This window comes from Bos javanicus, chromosome 15 (assembly GCF_032452875.1).
Source record: "Bos javanicus breed banteng chromosome 15, ARS-OSU_banteng_1.0, whole genome shotgun sequence".
Lineage (NCBI taxonomy): Eukaryota > Metazoa > Chordata > Mammalia > Artiodactyla > Bovidae > Bos > Bos javanicus.
The window spans coordinates 82,694,807-82,712,982 of NC_083882.1; the positions used below are offsets into that span (position 1 = coordinate 82,694,807).

The window sequence follows — 18,176 nt, forward strand, 5'->3', positions numbered from 1 at the left end:
CTGATGCAAGGAAACAATAACTAAACTAATAAAAAAAAATCATACTATACAGTGAAGTGCAGTATATTAAACATTGGCATAACAGGACAGAAGATGACAGAGGTGGAGAGAAGAATATTTTATAGGGGTGGTCAGGGAAGACGTCTTTGAAAACCTGGCATTTGACACAGCTCCAAAGAAAGACAGGAGAGAGTCAGGCATGCATGTACGTGGCGAGGGGCGGGGGTGGGGTGGGGCGGGGGTGGATTCCAGATCACGGAAGCTCTCCAGGAAGTACCCAACATGTCCACTGGAGTAAAAAAAATAATAATAATAAGTCAACCTCCATGTATGTTTTTATCCAAAAAAAAATAAAAGAAAGAAATTGAACTAACATTTAGTATATTAATTATAGAAGATATATATACATATATAATATAAATAATACATATGGGGTGGATGCTCAGTTAAAAATCATAGGGGTAGGAAATAAAAATTATAGCGATTACTACACTCCTTAAAGCCACCCGAAAGGCAAAGGATAGATTTTATCTATGTCTCTGTCTTCAGACTCCACCACTCTGGAATATACTAGATATCAACATTTCATGTATAGTTTTTTTTTGTAATCTCTGTGTATATATTTTTATAGCCTCTACTTTAAAGCTCCTTTTTTTTTTTTTTTAATATCAACTAGGCCTAAGCCTTGAAGACTAAGTGAAATTCGCTCAGTCATGTCCGACTCTTTGCGATCCCATGGACTATACAATACATGGAATTCTCCAGGCCAGAATACTGGCGTGGGTAGCCTTTCTGTTCTCCAGGGGATTTTTTCCAACCCAGGGATCGACAGGTCTCCCACATTTGCAGGCGGATTCTTTACCAGCTGAGCCACAAGGGAAGCCAAACAATATTGAAGTGCTTCTCCAGCAGATCTTCTGGGCCCAGGAATCGAGCCAGGGTCTCCTGTGTTGCAGGCAGATTCTTTTCCAACTGAGCCATCAGCGAAGCCTTGAGGATGGGTCCCTAATAAATGAACAGATGAACAAATGGTTGGAAGGATGAAACAGTATGAGAAGAGATGATTTACTGGAACTGCATGTATTGAAATGCTGCAAAGGCAGCCTTGGCACCATAAAAGACTTTGGGTGTTGGCATCTGACAGGAATTAAAATCATCCAAGGATCGCCCTCGGGCAATTTATTCACTTTGTTCCCTAATCTGTGAAATAGGAAATGGGTGAAAGTGAAAGATGATGAATTGAGACAACCCTGTAGAAAACGCCAAAACACAGAGTCTGGCACTGAGAGGACAGTTCCTATCTTTCATCTCACTCTCCTCTCTTCAACCTCACCGCCAAGCAGCCCGCTCCACGCTGTCAGTGCGGGGAAACAGCTGCTAAGACAATGAGAGGTGGCTTGCAGGCTTTGCTCCCATGTTGCTTTTACCAAATAGACAAGGACCCAGAGTGATGAAAACACAAGTTTGACAGAGACAGGTGAGCTGAGCCTTAGTTAACTGAGCGGAAGGTAAGTTGAGGGGGCGGGGGGGAAAGCTGAGCCAACATGAGCTAGTGCAACCTTGGGCTAACAGTGGTACTCTCGGGGAGGACGCGACACAGCGTCTGTCACCTCCACCTCGCTGTTCCCTGACACAACTGCAGCACCCTAAAGGTGTGGGAGACTGTAGGGAGAAATATCAAAAACCTCAGACACGCAGATGACACCACCCTTAGGGCAGAAAGCAAAGAGGAACTAAAGAGCCTCTTGATACAAGTGAAAGAGGAGAGTGGAAAAGCTGGCTTAAAATTCAACATTCAAAAAACTAAGATCATGTCATCTGGTCCCATCACTTCATGGCAAATAGATGGGGAAACAGTGGAAACAGTCAAAGACTTTATTTTGGGGGGCTCCAAAATCACTGCAGATGGTGACTGCAGCCGTGTAACTGAAAGACGCTTGCTCCTTGGAAGAAAAGCTATGACCAACCTAAACAGCTTATTGAAAAGCAGAGATATTATTCTGCCAACAAAGGTACGTCCAGTCAAGGCTATGGTTTTTCCAGGAGTCATGTATGGATGTGAGAGTTGGACTATAAAGAAAGCTGAGCACCAAAGAATGGGTGCTTTTGTACTGTGGTGTTGGAGAAGACTCTGGAGAGTCCCTTAAACTTCAAAGAGATCTAACCAGTCCATCCTAAAGTAAATCAGTGCTGAATATTCATTGGAAAGACTGATGCTGAAGCTGAAACTCCAATGCTTTGGCCACCTGATGCGAAGAGCTGACTCATTTGAAAAGACCCTGATGCTGGGAAAGATTGAAGGCAGGAGAAGGGGATGTCAGAGGATGAGATGGTTGGATGGCATCACCGACTGGATGGGCATGAGTTTGAGGAAACTCCAGGCGTTGGTGATGGACAGGGAGGCCTGGTGTGCTGCAGTCCATGAGGTGGCAAAGTGTCGGACACGACTGAGCGACTGAACTGACCCAAGTCGTGGGGCAGAGCGCGGAAGCCTGGCGAGTCACCCCGAGCTGCCATTGGCCGTCGTGACTGTCAGTCCGCGCTCAGCTCCGCTTGCCCCGCCTCCTTGCCCCGCCCCTTCCTCCCGGATCTTGATCTGCGTCTGCGAACAGTCTGCGGGTGTCCATCCGCCGGGAAGCAGCTTTATCCGCTGCGAATACTCGCTTGGCTTGCGCGAGTGCCGGCGCCGGGAGGGGTGGGGGCCGGGAAGGGGCTGCCCGCGCAGACCTCGGTCACAGGCCCCGTGCGGGAGGGTCCCGGAGGGACAGATTGGGGCAGCAGGAAGAGAGACGGAAGGGAAGCAGTCCGGAAGGTGCTGGGGTGGGCCGGGAAGCTGATTAGAACCGCAGCGGGGGAGCGCCAAGGTCACGTGCCAGCTGCCTTGCGTGCCTAGGGAGTCAGCCTGGCTCTGCTGGTAGCTGTGTGCCTGCAGGCCAGTTGCTTGATGTCGCTGGCCGTAGTTTTCTTTTGAAATGGGGATGACTGAAGTTGCTCCCTGGGGTGTTATGGGGATGAAATCAGTTAATGTTTGTGAAGTCCTTAGTTTTCGTTCAGTGAAAACGGATGGTCGCCAGCGGCATTGGCATCACCTTTTGAGAAATGCAGGTCACCCTACCTGGCCACACTCCAGCCTTATGGCCTCAGGAGCTCACAGGAGCTCAGAAATGTGTTTCAACAAGATCACTACAGGATCCCCACGAAGTGCTGGTCTGAGCTCCTCAGGCAGATCTGTTGATGCCTCTGCTGGTTAAATGATGCAGATTACCGAGCCTCACTTGGTGAATTTACGCTGAGACTGAGTCCCAGAATCTGTGGTTTATTAAAAGCTACTCATGTGATTGAGTTTGAAAGCAAATGGTTGGAGAATCACAAATGAATAGATCGTTTTAATTCACATATAGGGAATCAAGACACCCGCCCTCCATCCCACCCCCACCCCCGCACCCCAAAATGCAACCGGAGCTTGCCTAAGGTCTCCGTTCAGGGTCCTAAGAAACTGTGAAGCTCTAAGGTTAAACTCCGCCCCGACACACCTCCGCCTCTGCCCCAACTAGTCCAGTGGCTTCAAAGTATCTTGTTTCCTAATCTGTGAAATGGGAGCAAAAGTCACACCTAGCTCAAGGGGTGACTGTGAAGATCAAATATGACCCAGAAAAGTCCCCTCTGGGAATATGGATTGGACGGAAGTGTTCATCCATGTCTGGCCCCAGAGCCTGCAATTCCTGCAGGGGCCTGGGACCCTGCAATTCGCTTGATAAAATAAGCCTCCTTGGAAACTCAAGTCAGCAAGTGAGGGGCTTCGGGGAGATATCCAGGCCTCTTAGTTTGGCCTGAGTCTGGTCCAGCCCAGTTCTGAGCCATCCCCAGAACCGAGACAGGAGCTCAGAGGATGGTTTCCAAGTCCCAGTGTGCCTGCGAGGATGCATGAATAAAACCATCCAGCTCACGCTGCCTCTTGGCTCCAGGCAATGGCTCCAGGCAGTGTCACCTCCATAGTTCTTTTCCTGGTGAGGAAAAACTCCCTGCTTGCTGGAAACCTCCTTGGAGCATCTGGTGTCCTGCAAGGGAGGGCTTTGCCGCCCCCCAAGTGTATTGTCTTCCTAGGACAGGATGGACCAGGGGTCTCTGTAGGCAGTTTAGCTGCCAGGCCTTCAGGGCTGACCCTATGGTGCTGCTAGAAATATAGAGCCCCCACCCACCTCCTCTTTGGAGGGAGGTTCAAGAGGGGACAGGGTTGGAGGGAGGTTCAAGAGGGAGGGGACATATGTATACCTCTGACTGATTCATGTTGACGTAGGGCAGAAAGCAGCATTGTAAAGCAATTATCCTCCAGTTAAAAATAAATTGTAAATGTTAAAGTAAAAAAATAAATTGAAATAGATTCACAGACGTAGAAAACAAACTCACAGTTACCAAAGGGGATGCATAAATGCTCAGTCATGTCCGACTCTTTCCTCTTCCAGGGGGTCTTCCGATCCAGGGATGGAGCCTCGGCTCCGGTGTCTCCTGCATGGCTGGTGGATTCTTTACCTGCTGAGCCATCAGGACACCCCTACCAAAGGGGGATGGTGGGGGATAAACTAGAAGTTTGGGACTAACATATACACACTACTACTATACATAAAATAGGTAAAGCACAAGGACCTACTGTATAGCACAGGGAACTAGACTCAGTATCTTGTAATAACCTATGATGGGAAAGAATCTGAAAAATTATATATATATATATATATATATATATATATGTATAACTGAACCATTTTGCTCTACACTTGAAACTAGCACAACATAGTCACATAATTTGGGAAGATCCCCTGGAGAAGGACATGGCAACCCATCCCAGTATTCTCGCCTGAAGAATCCCATGGACAGAGAAGCCCAGCAGGCTACAGTCCATGGACTCACAAGAGTCGCACACGACTTAGCGACTAAACCACCACATTCACGTAACTGTGAATTAATTATGCTTCAATTAAAAAATTAAAAGTAAAAAAAAAAATTTTTTTTAAGAATAAAAGGGAGGGGACAGCTTCTAAGTTGAACTGTGGTGGGCCCACTGTAAACTTATGGGCGAGGAGGAGGAGACCATCCCACTGGGCTCTGGCATATTCCAGGACCAGCTCTGGAATAGGATGTCCAGGCCTTCAACCCCGATTCTTCCCCAGAGGCCAGATCTCCAGCCCTTCACTCTGTGTTGTCTTTGTACATCTGATGACAGTTTTCCCTGTTCAGTTCAGTTCAGTCACTCAGTCGTGTCAGACTCTTTGCAACCCCATGAACCGCAGCAGGCCAGGCCTCCCTGTCCATCACCAACTCCTGGAGTTCACCCAAACTCATGTCCATTGAGTCAGTGATGCCATCCAACCACCTCATCCCCTGTCATCCCTTTCTCCTCCTGCCTTCAATCTTTCCCAGCCTCAGGGTGTCCCCCATAAAACCCCTGTTCATCCCTCATCCATCAAGTTTGAATCTAAATCAACATTTCTCTCTCTCTCCTTCTTAACTTCTCCCTTTCTCTCTTTCTCTCACATATTCTCCTCAGGTAGAGGAAAGGTGTCTTCTTGGCTCCTAGAAGATGTTGTTTTTAACTCTAAATACAGAAATCAGCCCATGCTGTTAGGACTATTGAATGTGGGTGGAGCTTCCCAGGTGGTGCTAGTGGTAAAGAACTGTGCCTGCCAGTGCAGGAGACATAAGAGACACAGGTTCGATCCCTGGGTCAGGGAGATCCGCTGGAGAAGGAAATGGCAACCCATTCCAGTATTCTTGCCTGGGAACCCCATTGACAGGGGAGTTTGGCGGGCTACAGTCCACAGGGTCACAAAAAGCTGGACATGACTGAAGTGACTGAACGTCATGCATGGAGTAGAGACATCTTTGAAGGTGTGAGCAGTCTTTACCTCATTATGGGTTTGGTGGTGGTGGTTTAGTTGCCAAGTCGTCTCCGATTCTTATGACCCCAAGGACTGTAGCCCGCCAGACTCCTCTGTCTATGAGATTCTCCAGGCAAGAATACTGGAGTGGGTTGCCATTTCCTTCTCCAGGGGATGTTCCCGACCCAGGAATTGAACCCAGGTCTCGTGTACTGCAGGCAGATTCTTTACCAACTGAGCTACAAGGGAAGCCCCATTATAGGTTTAACAACAATTAAATAACCCAACCACCTGTGACTTGGTGGTGGTGGTTTATTAAGAGGTGGAGTCGCTAAATCGTCTCCAATTCTTGTGACCCCTATGGACAGAGGAGCCTGGCAGGCTACAGTCCATGGGATTCTCCAGGCAAGAATATTGGAGTGGATTGCCATTTCCTTCTCTAGGGGATCTTCCCAACCCAGGAATCAAACCCGGGTCTCCTGCATTGTAGGCGGATTCTTAACCAACTGAGCTACAAGGGAAGACTTGGCTAGATGTATTCTTGCTCCATTTATAATTAAATGCAGATGACTTACTGCATATGGCCAACAAGGTGTTTAGTCCAAGGGACTATGCAGTGTGTGGTCCTATCAAAGGTAAACAGTCTGTCTTCAGGGATGTCAGACAGTTTCAACAACATCCTATCCGCAGAAGCTGAAAGTGAAGTCTCGGTGGCTCAGCAGATTCCTCGAGCACTCCCTGACCATCACAGCTGCCAGGTTGTGGTGGGTTTGCATTGAGCTCGAAGGGCACAGCTTCAAGAGGAGAAGCAATGCTGCAGCTCTGCCATGGACCTAGAGGTCCTGATTCAGCCAGCTCTGTTAGTTTTTTGATGAGGGTCAGTGTAAGGTTGAAATGGAAGACCGCCTCCTAAATGGCATCAGGCCAACAATTCCAAACATATGGTTCAGTTGCTATTCCAATGACCAGTAAACAGAGAATAAAGCATCAGCAGATAGCTCAAGAAACCAACATGCTTTGGGATTGGCAGGAACCATGTTGGGATGCCATTGGGATGCCATTACAAATGGGCAAAAGTCCATTGGGAGGTAAAAATACAAATGTCACCTAAGAAGCAGAGGGACCTGGGGAAACAAGCCAGGCTTTTTTTTTTTTTTTTTTTTCTTCTGCCAAGCTGTCTTCCTTTCAATTATTTTTTCCTTTGCCTTTTCATGTCCAACTCTTTGCGACCCCATGGATTGCAGCATGCCAGGCTTCCCTGTCCTTCACCAACTCCCAGAGCTTTCTCAAACGCATGTCCATCAAGTCAGCAATGCCATCCAACCATCTCATCCTTTGTCGTCCCCTTCTCCTCCTGCCCTCAATCTTTCCCAGCATCAGGGTCTTTTCCAATGAGTCAACTCTTCGCATGAGGTGGCCAAAGTACTGGAGTTTCAGCTTTAGCATCATTCCTTCCAAAGAAATCCCAGGGCTGATCTCCTTCAGAATGGACTGGTTGGATCTCCTTGCAGTCCAAGGGACTCTCAAGAGTCTTCTCCAACACCACAGTTCAAAAGCATCAATTCTTTGGCGCTCAGCTTTCTTTATAGTCCAACTCTCACATCCATACATGACCACTGGAAAAAAACATAACCTGGACTAGACGGACCTTTGTTGGCAAAGTAATGTCTCTGCTTTGTAATATCCTGGTTGGTCATAGCTTTTCTTCCAAGAGCAAGCGTCTTTTAATTTCATGGCTGCATGTCGAGGCTGGCTCAACAAGCCACGGTTTCCCGAAAGTGCAATACAGAGAAAGAATTAGAAAGACACAATAATTGAAAGCAAGGATCAGGAGACCAACACCATTCCTAGGTGAAGGTGCCCAAACTGATCAAGTCAGCTTTACTACATGTTTTCAGGCAGGGGAGTCCGTGCAAGTGAGAACGTGCTCTCAGAAGCATATAGAGCCACAAGGCTGTTAAGATAGGATAGGAATGTAACATAAAGATGAACTAAGAAAGATTTACTTGTACTAATGATTTAAGTTGCTGTCTCAATAACAAAGTTCCAGATGCGAAAAACATTTGACTCAGAGATGCCCGGTCATGGAATAGTCTGATGATGGCTTTCCACCTCCAGGCACACATCCTGCTTTCAAGATGTTTTTCTGTTCCCTCTGGGCTTAATCCAAGGGTCCTATGTCTTGAGGTGTCTGGTCAGCAAGGTTGATAATGCTTTCACAAGCCTTTTCTGGGGTCTGCTTTTTCTGTCTTGTACTTGCTTCCTACATCTCCCCCTTTTTGTTTTTCAGCAAGTGAAGTAATTGTAAGAAAGGCTAATTGTTGGTGGTGACATTATTGTCATCTTGCTGTTCTTCTCCAGACTACACAGAAGCAAAAGAAAACGATTAAAATTATAGCACAGGTTAACATAATTCCATGTCCATAGGCCTTGATCTGTTTAAGAGGATTTAGAGAGGATATACCATCAGCAATAGTATCAAGTAAATTAGATCCAGAAATCATATCTAACTTTTTATTAAAAGTTTCTAATATATCATGTTGTAAATCTTGAATATCTAGAGAAATATTTCCTTGATTTAATAAATGTTGTTTGATCTTGTCCTAATTAAACCATGACCAATTGTATTCATGTGCTCTAAAACAAAAAGAGGTGTAATTCCAATCACGTTTTAATCTCAGTTGCTTTTGTAAACTAACCATTTGATCTCCGAATAGTATTACTGTCTGCTGGAGATCAGCCACCTGAGAAGCTAATTTGCCATCTGTTTTTTTGTTGAGTGGACTATAAAATGTCAGCATCCTTATGCCATTCTTGTACAAACTGCACTGTTTGAACAGATTGATGTAAACCTACTCCAGCCACTGCTGCAGTGGTAGTGATAGCTATGCTAATGCCTAAAATAGCAGCGATATGCATTCCAATGACTCTTTCAGCATGTTTTAAACCTTTAATAATTTCTTCAAGGGCATACAGTGTAGGACTTTCTTGCCAAGATCTTTGCAAATCTACTGGTATCCAAATGCCCACTCTAGCTTTAAGAATATAAATACTCTGCCAACTGTCATTGAATGGGATAGTATTACTTAAACATGTGTAAAAGGAACACTGTAAACAATCTATAAGCCCTGTATTTTTATCATAATTAGCTGGACAGACCATGAATACAAAAGGAAGTCTAACATGTGTAAAAGGAACACTGTAAACAATCTATAAGCCCTGTATTTTTATCATAATTAGCTGGACAGACCATGAATACAAAAGGAAGTCTAACACAAGCTTGCATATTATGAGTAGAGTTTTTGTAAAAATAAAAGTTGCTTTAGGGTCCAGTGGTTTGGGCTTAGCGCTTTCACTGCTGTGGTCAGGGCTCAATCCCCAGTTGGAGAACTAAGATCCTGCAAGCCATGTGGTGTGGCCCCCTGCCCACCCCCCAAAAAGAGACACTTCATAACTGGCATATACAGGACTCCTGCTGAAGCATCCCTGAAAATATAGCATAAACTAATAATAAAAATGATTTATATACAAGGTTAATGAAATGTTTATTGCCTAAAGGACATTGTCTATCCTGGGTACATGTTAAATATTGTTGAATTAATGGATGCATTTCAAGATATTTCCAGTATTTATACTTTCTGGAGATCTGAGTTTCCATCTAGTATCATTTTCCTTCAGCCTAAAGAAATTCTTTCAGCATTTTGTGTACTGAGCCCTGAGACTTTCTTTTTTCCCTAAATCTTTTTTCCTCTCCATTTTTCAAATTCCATGATTTTGTTGGTCGATTTTCAAATGCACTGTTTTTTTCTGTCATTTTCATTTTGCTGTTTGTCCAGTGAAACTTTTTTTTAAATTTTATTTTATTTTTGGCTTCGCTGGGTCTTAATTGTTGTATGGCAAGCTTTCTCTAGATTCGGTTGTGTTGCTCAGGCTTCTCGTTGTGACGGCTTCTCTCGTTGCAGAGCGTGGGCTCTAGGCGCTTGGGCTCAGTAGTTGTGGTTCATGGGCTCAGTTGCTCTGCAGCATGTAGAATCCTCCCACAGCTGGAATCAAACCTGTGTCCCCTGTGTTGGCAGGCAGGCTCTCATCCACTGTGCCACCAGGGAAGTCCTGTCCAGTAAATTTTTTAATTTTAGATAGTATATTTTTCAATTGTAGGATATCTGTTGGGTTTTTTTCCTGAATTTTTTAAAAATTGTGGTAAGATATTTATAACATAAAATTTACCATCTCAGTCATTTTTGTGAACCTAGCCACAGTTTCGTGGTGTTAAGTACATTCACTCTGCTGTGTAACCATCACCACTATCCATCTTCAGAAAAACCTGACATCTCAAACTGAATTCTATGCCACTCCACAATAACTTCTCATTCCCCTGGAAGTCACGATTCTTTCTATTCTCTATAAATGTGACTATTCTAAGTACAGTTAAGTGGAATCCTGTAATATTTGTCCTTTTCTGTCTGGCTTATTTCACTTAGAATAATGTCTTCACGGTTCACTGATACTGTCACATGTGTCAGAATTTTCTCCCCTTTTTTATTATTATTTTTAAAAATACTTATTTATTTGCATCAGGTCTTGGTTGCAGCATAAGGGATCTAGTTTCCCGACCAGGGAACGAACCTGGGTCCCCTGCATTGGGAGCTTGGAGTCTTAGCCACTGGACAACTGAGAAAGTCCCTTTTCTTCCCTTACAAGACTGAATAATTTTCCATTGTATGTATCTAGCCCTACTGGGGAAGGCAATGGCACCCCACTCCAGTACTCTTGCCTGGAAAATCCCATGGACAGAGAAGCCTGGTAGGCTGCAGTCCATGGGGTCCCAAAGAGTCTGACACGACTGAGTGACTTCACTTTCCCTTTTCACTTTCATGAATTGGAGAAGGAAATGGCAACCCACTCCACTGTTCTTGCCTGGAGAATCCCAGGGACGGCGGAGCCTGGTGGGCTGCCATCTGTGGGGTTGCACAGAGTTGGACACGACTGAAGTGACTTAGCAGCAGCAGTTAGCAGGGTCATTTAAAATATATTCAGTCTATCGACCATTCCATGCCTCGAGAGTTTTCAAAGCCATAGGTATTTTCCAGATCTCATTATGAATAGGATGGTGAACTAGATGTGGAATGGGAGGGGCAAATCCTACCCCATTCCAAACCAAAGATCCATTACCAAATGTACTGAGTCCCACTGTGGTATATCCAAGGACTGGGGATTTTGGTGTCTTTTAATTTTGGAGTCCCTCTGGGTCCCCAATCAATTATGGGACCTTCAGTAGTATTGATCAATAAATGGCCTTCCACTCCTTTACAATAATTCCATTGCATCCAATCTTCCTTTTCTAAAAACATAAGAGCAGTTGAAAGAAAAAAGGAAGTCTTATCATCTTTAGTAGATTTAACAACAGATAAACATTTTTGATAATCTGTTTTTAAACAGATCTCTCCACGCCTAGAGAATCCCATGGACAGAGGAGCCTGGTAGGCTGCTGTCCATGGGGTCGCACAGAGTCGGACATGATGGAAGCTATTTAGCATGCATGCATGCTTTGGAGAAGGAAATGGCAACCCACTCCGGTATTCTTGCCTGGAGAATCCCAGGGACAGAGGAGCCTGGTGGGCTGCCATCTATGGGATCACAGAGTCAGACCCAACCGAAGCGACTTAGCAGCAGCAGCTCCATACCCAATGCAAATAGGGGTATTTTCAGACCCAATGGTGTAATTGTTTAATATATATTCTTCTTCTTCTGGTTTATCTGGGAGACTTTGATCATAGGGGCCAGGAAGCCAAGCTGAGTCATTCACAAAAATGGGAACTGTTGAATCTTCCCATGTCTAACACTGCGCTCCCTGATGTAGCTGGGAGCAGGTCATAGACAGATTGTTTTGGGGAGCCTGGGCTGTAAACACAAAAGGAACAGTCTTCCAAGCACTCAGATTGTTTTGGGGGCCTCAAGCCAGGCCCCACATTACATTTCGGGAATGTCCCATCTTTATGATATTTAGATGTGTATTGATTTGCCCATTGATTTTCTTTTTTGCATTTTGGACATAAGCGTGGAGTCTCATTTTCTTGTTTAGCATTTTTAAATCTTTTTTCTTTCCAATCTCTCTTAATACGTCCAATTTTTCCACATTGATGGCACAGAGTGTCATTTCCTCTTTTCCCTTTAGATAATGCTGGAGCCAATAATTGCATTTTATATGGCTCCAACCCACTACCATGACAAGCCTTTAATTATTCCTTCAAAAGCAGCACCGTGAGTTTTAGTGGCTGAATAGCCTTTTGACATTCTGAATTGGCATTATCATAAGCAAGAATCTGTAATAACAAATCTCTCAGTCCTGGCTGAGAAATAGTTTGGGTCAAATTTTGACGTAATAGTGCAATGAAGTCTACATATGTCTCTCCATTAGATTGTTTGAGTAAATGATGGAGTAGCCTGTCCTGGAGGATTGACTTTTTACCATGCTTTTAAGCATATCATTCCTACTTGCTGAGTACTTGATCATCACTCACTTGATGAGTACTTGATCATCAAATTGTAACTGGGCTTGAACTCCAAAATATGCACCAGATCCCATCAATTGTTCTAAAGAAATGTTAACGGGAGGATTAGTGGCTGCATTACTATGAGCTTGCTAACTAGCCTCATCTTGCCACCAGTCCTAAATTGTAAAAATTCCCAAGTAGTTAAACAAGTCCTAGCAACCGTCTCCCTCCCAATCATGAGGGATCAATCTTTCTGCCTGTGACAAACCTTGAATCATCCCCATAGTATAAGGAGAATTAGTTCCATATCGAGTACAAGCCTGTTTGATCTCTTCAATAGTTTTGAAAGATAAAGGGTTATAAATTTAATCCTCCATTTGGGAATTGAGGTCCGGGTGGAACCTGTATCACTATTACAGGAAGAGCTAACGCATTTTCATCACCTTGTGACTGAGCCACACGAACTCCCCTATGAAAGGGAGAGATGGTGTTGGGAATGGTTACTTGTGGCTTTAACATAAAACCATCTTCCCAAGGAATCTCGGATCAAAAGTAGAAGGCTCACCCAGGGGGGGCAGACGGAGGAGCTGTTCTAGCAAACAAAATTTGTTCATTACTTTTATAACATTTCCCTTTAAAAATTTTTGCTTTTAAAGGTTTTTTCCTCCTCCTCTGAGTCACTATTGTCATATATATGTAACTCTTCTTCTAACTCCGCCTCTATTCACTCGAGAAGCGGAATCATCAATCAGACTCCAAAACCTCCGATTATAGTGTACCCAAAGCCGTGCTAATGAAATTTCCTAAAGACCGCACTGACAAGGCTATTTGTCTCTACTTTGATAAGCTCCATGCAAGCAACGCATTACTTCTTGCCATTCTTTATACCTTAAAGTTCCTCTAGCCAGATCAAGCCAATAGCAATGTTTTTCATTAGCAGAAAATACAGTCTTTAAAAGCAGACTGAGAGACTTGTACTCCTGAGCTTTTCAACAAAGTCTTTAAGACTTGCATATATTCTGCATGCTTAGAAGGATTTTGCCCCTTTGTTACCCTGATTGACAAATCCACGGGGGTGTACTTACCAAGTACTTGCATTGTCCACCACGCCAGCCGGATTTCCCTGCGTTCTCCGCCGCTCCGCTCGGAGCTGAGCCTCCTAGGTTGGTTTCGCTTTCAGGTTCCTGTTCCCATGCCACTTGTCGAGTCCGGCTCAACAAGCCAGGGTTTTCAGAAAGCACAAAACAGCGAAAGAATGAGAAAGACACAAGAACTGAAAGCGAGGATCAGGAGACCAACACCGCTCCCAGGTGAAAGTGCCCAAACCGATCAAGTCAGCTTTATTACATGCTTTCAGGCAGGGGAGTCCGTGCAAGGGAAAACGCGTTCTCAGAAGCATATGGAGCCACAAGGCTGTTAAGACAGGATAGGAATGTAACATAAAGATGAACTAAGAAAGATTTACTTGTACTAATGATTTAAGTTGTTGTCTCAATAACAAAGTTCCAGATGCGAAAAACATTTGACTCAGAGATGCCCGGTCATGGAATAGTCTGATGATGGCTTTCCACCTCCAGGCACACATCCTGCTTTCAAGATGTTTTTCTGTTCCCTCTGGGCTTAATCCAAGAGTCCTATGTCTTGAGGTGTCTGGTCAGCAAGGTTGATAATGCTTTCGCATCCCTTTCCTGGGGTCTGCTTTTTCTCTCTTGTACTTGCTTCCTACAGTGGCAGTCACCATCTGCAGTGATTTTGGAGCGCAAAAAAAATAAAGTCAGCCACTGTTTCCACTGTTTCCCCATCTATTTGCCATGAAGTGATGGGACCTGATGCCATGATCTTAGTTTTCTGAATGTTGAGTTTTAAGCCAACTTTTTCACTCTCCTCCTTTACTTTCATCAAGAGGCTCTTTAGTTCTTCTTCACTTCCCTGGTGACTCAGACAGTAAAGCGTTTGCCTACAATGTGGGAGACCTGGCTTCAGTCCCTGGGTCGGGAAGATCCCCTGGAGAAGGAAATGGCAACCCACTCCAGTCCTCTTGCCTGGAGAATCCCATGGATGGAGGAGCCTGGTGGGCTACAGTCCATGGAGTCACAAAGAGTCGGACACGACTGAGTGACTTCACTTTCACTCTTTGCCATAAAGGGGGGGGGTCATGTGTGTATCTGAGGTTATTGATATTTCTCCTTGCAATCTTGATTCCAGCTTGTGCTTCATCCAGCCCAGCGTTTCACATGATGTACTGCATATAAGTTAAATAAGCAGAGTGACAATATACAGCCTTGACTTACTCCTTTCCCAAATTTGAACAGTCTGTTGTTCCGTGTCCAGTTCTAACTGTTGCTTTGTGACATGCATACAGATTTCTCAGGAGCCAGATAAGGTGGTCTGGTATCCCCATCACTTGAAGAATTTTCCATAGTTTGTTGTGACACACAGCCAAATGCTTTGGTGGAGTCAATAAAGCAGAAGTAGATGTTTTTCTGGAACTCTCTTGCTTTTTTGATGATCCAGTGGATTTTGGCAATTTGACCTCTGGTTCCTCTGCCTCTTTTAAATCCAGCTTGAACATCTGGAATTTCACAGCTCATGTACTGTTGAAACCTGGCTTGGAGAATTTTGAGCATTACTTTGCTAGTGTATGAGATGAGTGCAATTGTGTGGTAGTTTGAACATTCTTTGGCATTGCCTTTCTTTGGGATTGGAATGAAAACTGACCTTTTCCATCCTGTGGCCACTGCTGAGTTTTCCAAATTTGCTGGCATATTGAGTGCAGCACTTTCACAGAATCATCTTTTAGGATGTGAAGGAGCTCAACTAGAATGCCATCACCTCCCCTAGCTTTGTTCGTAGAGATGCTTCCTAAGACCCACTTGAGTTCGCATCCCAGGATGTCTGGCTCTAGGTAGGTTGATCACACCACCATGGTTATCTGGTACAGTTCTTCTGTGTATTCTTGCCACCTCTTAATATTGTCTGTTTCTGTTAGGTCCATACCATTTCTGTCCTTTATTGTGCCCATCTTTGCATGAAATGTTCCCTTCGTATCTCTAATTTTTTTGAAGAGATCTCTAGTCTTTCCTATTCTGTTGTTTTCCTGTTTCTTTGCATTGATCACTGAGGAAGTCTTTCTTATCTTTTCTTTCTATTCTTCGGAACTTCGCATTCAAATGGGTACATCTTTCTTTTTCTCCTTTGCTTTTCACTTCTCTTCTTTTCACAGCTATTTGTAAGGCCTCCTCAGACAACCATTTTGCCTTTTTGCATTTCTTTTTCTTGGGGATGGTCTTTATCCCTGCCTCCTGTACAATGTCACGAACCTCTGTCCATAGTTCTTCAGGCACCTGTCTTTCAGATCTAATCCCTTGAATCTATTTCTCACTTCCACTGTATAATCATAAGGAATTTGATTTAGGTCATACTTGAATGGTCTAGTGGTTTTCCCTACTTTCTTCAATTTAAGTCAGAATTTGGCAATAAGGCATTCATGATCTGAGCAACAGACAGCTCCCGGTCTTGTTTTTGCTGACTGTATAGAGCTTCTCCATCTTTGGCTGCAAAGAACATAATCAATTTGATTTTGGTATTGACCATCTGGTGATGTCCATGTGTAGAATCTTCTCTTGTACTGTTGGAAGAGGGTGTTTGCTATGACCAGTGCCTTCTCTTGGCAAAACTGTTAGCCTTTGCCCTACTTCTTTTTGAAGGTCACAAACAAAACCTTGGGTGCACCAGGACCCAGGAGAAAGGAGCAGTGACCCCACAAGAGACTGACCCAGACTTGCTAGTGAGTGTCCAGGAGTCTCCAGCGGAGGTGTGGGTCAGCAGTGGCCTGCTACAGGGTCGGGGGCACTGAGTGCAGCAGTGTATGCATGAGACCTTTTGAAGGAGGTAGCCATTTTCTTCATTGCCTCCACCATAGTTTGGTCTCAGGTCAAACAACAGGGAGGAAACACAACCCCATCCATCAGTAGAAAATTGAATTAAAGAGTTACTGATTATTATATATGAAACAGATCTCCAGTCCAGATTTGATGCATGAGACAGGGTTCTCAGGGCTGGTGCACTGGGATGACCCTGAGGGATGGGATGGGAGGGAGGTGGTGGTGGGGGGGGTGGGTTCAGGATGGGGAACACATGTACACTCACGGCTGATTCATGTCAATGTATGGCAAAACCACTACAATATTGTAAAGTAATTAACCTACAATTAAAATAAATTAATTAATTAAAAAAAATATTTACTGAGCATGGCCCCGCCATCAGAACAAGACCCCCTTTCCCCCTGTCTCTCCCATCAGGAAGCTTCCATAAGCCTCTTATCCTTTGCCTTTTCACTGCATCTCAAATGTTCTTAGTTAATGGCCAAAGTCATTACCATCATCTAGTTGAATCTTCTCTGTCTTTATGTCTCTGTTCTTCTTCCACTTTAGTCTGTTACTGCTTGCCATGGTCAGTTCTATGCCCCTTCCTGACCCTCCCTGAGTATTCACTATCACCTACTGAATGTGAATTCTTTCATTTCACTCGTCATTCAGTTGGAGTGGATTAGTATCTCTAAGTCAACATGTCAAAAGTAGAATTCACAGACACACACGCCGGCAGCAACTCCTTCCCTGGATTTCTCACACCAGTTAAGGGAGACTTTATCCTTACTCCATTTACTCAAGTCAAAAGCCCAGAAATCATGACTGAGCCCTCTTTTTCTCTTGTTTCTTGAACTCCCTCCATCCATACACAAAGCATATGGGTTTGCCCTTCAAAAGATATACAGGGACTTCCTCCATTTACTCAGTGGACTCTAGGTTTCCACTGAAGGGGGCATGGATCCAATCCCTGGTCAGGTAACTAAGATTCCCCCACCCCTTGAAGTGCAGCCAAAAATAAAATAAATAAATAAATACATGTAGAATCCAACCAGTATTCACACCTCAATACCAGTCAAGCTGTGCCTCCCACATTGGTGGAAAGTTGGAAGAGCCTCCTCCTAATTGCTTTCTTCATCTGCATCCACTCTTGCCCCCTAGAGTTTTTGGTCCACACAGCTGCCAGTGGTTTTTTTTAAAAGTCAGGTTATATCACACCCTTGTTTCAAACTGTTAGAATAAATCTTCAATTTATAATAAAATCCAGCCCACAAGGTACTTAGTGGTAATGACAAATACATGTGCTCCTTAAGGTCTGTTCCTTTCCAGGACAAATTCTCTGTCCCTAGAAATGTCAGGCAACTTCAATAGCACCATTCTCTACTGCTTCCTTTTTACAAGTTTTTAACATCCTCAGGGTCTACAAAGATAAGAGAATCTGTAAGTCCCTTGTGCAATAATTCATTCTCCATCTACGTATGTTACTATCAGTCACCTGTGTGCTCTAAGATGATTTAAGGAATAACAGCGATTTGATGAAAGTCTCATAGTTTTTCTCTTCTTTTCTTCTAGCTTTTTACAGTAACACTTCTAAAGTTTACTCTCCAAATCCCACTGAGTACCTGGAATTTAAGCAGTGATTATAGTTTCTCTGTATATATTTTACATTAAGCCAAGTTAGGAAAAGCTTTCAGTACTATTCCAATATCATCGACTTTTACATAAACATCTATTTCAAACGAGTTGTCACCATCTTCACGTATCAACTGTGTTCTCCCCTTCTCTGACCAGCCTTTCCAAAACAGCACCTAATAGTGAAGGCATCCCCTCCTACTGTTTCTTAAACTGTACGATGTTTTCTCAAGCCCCTGCTTTGGTCGTCAGTTTGGAAACGCCTAGTTCTGGAGCCCTCCCTTGGGACTGGAAAATTCTGCATGTACCCA

At 44.1% G+C, this 18,176-nt stretch overlaps 1 long non-coding RNA gene across 1 annotated transcript; it reads right to left on the bottom strand.

Annotated features, from left to right (window-relative positions):
* Positions 1 to 614: 614 nt before the first annotated feature.
* LOC133227140 (uncharacterized) lies at positions 615 to 16,427 on the bottom strand. Its single transcript, XR_009729731.1, has 2 exons — positions 13,453 to 16,427; positions 615 to 8,235 (listed from the first exon to the last, which is right to left on the bottom strand). It is a non-coding gene; the product is annotated as an uncharacterized LOC133227140 (long non-coding RNA).
* Positions 16,428 to 18,176: the final 1,749 nt, after the last annotated feature.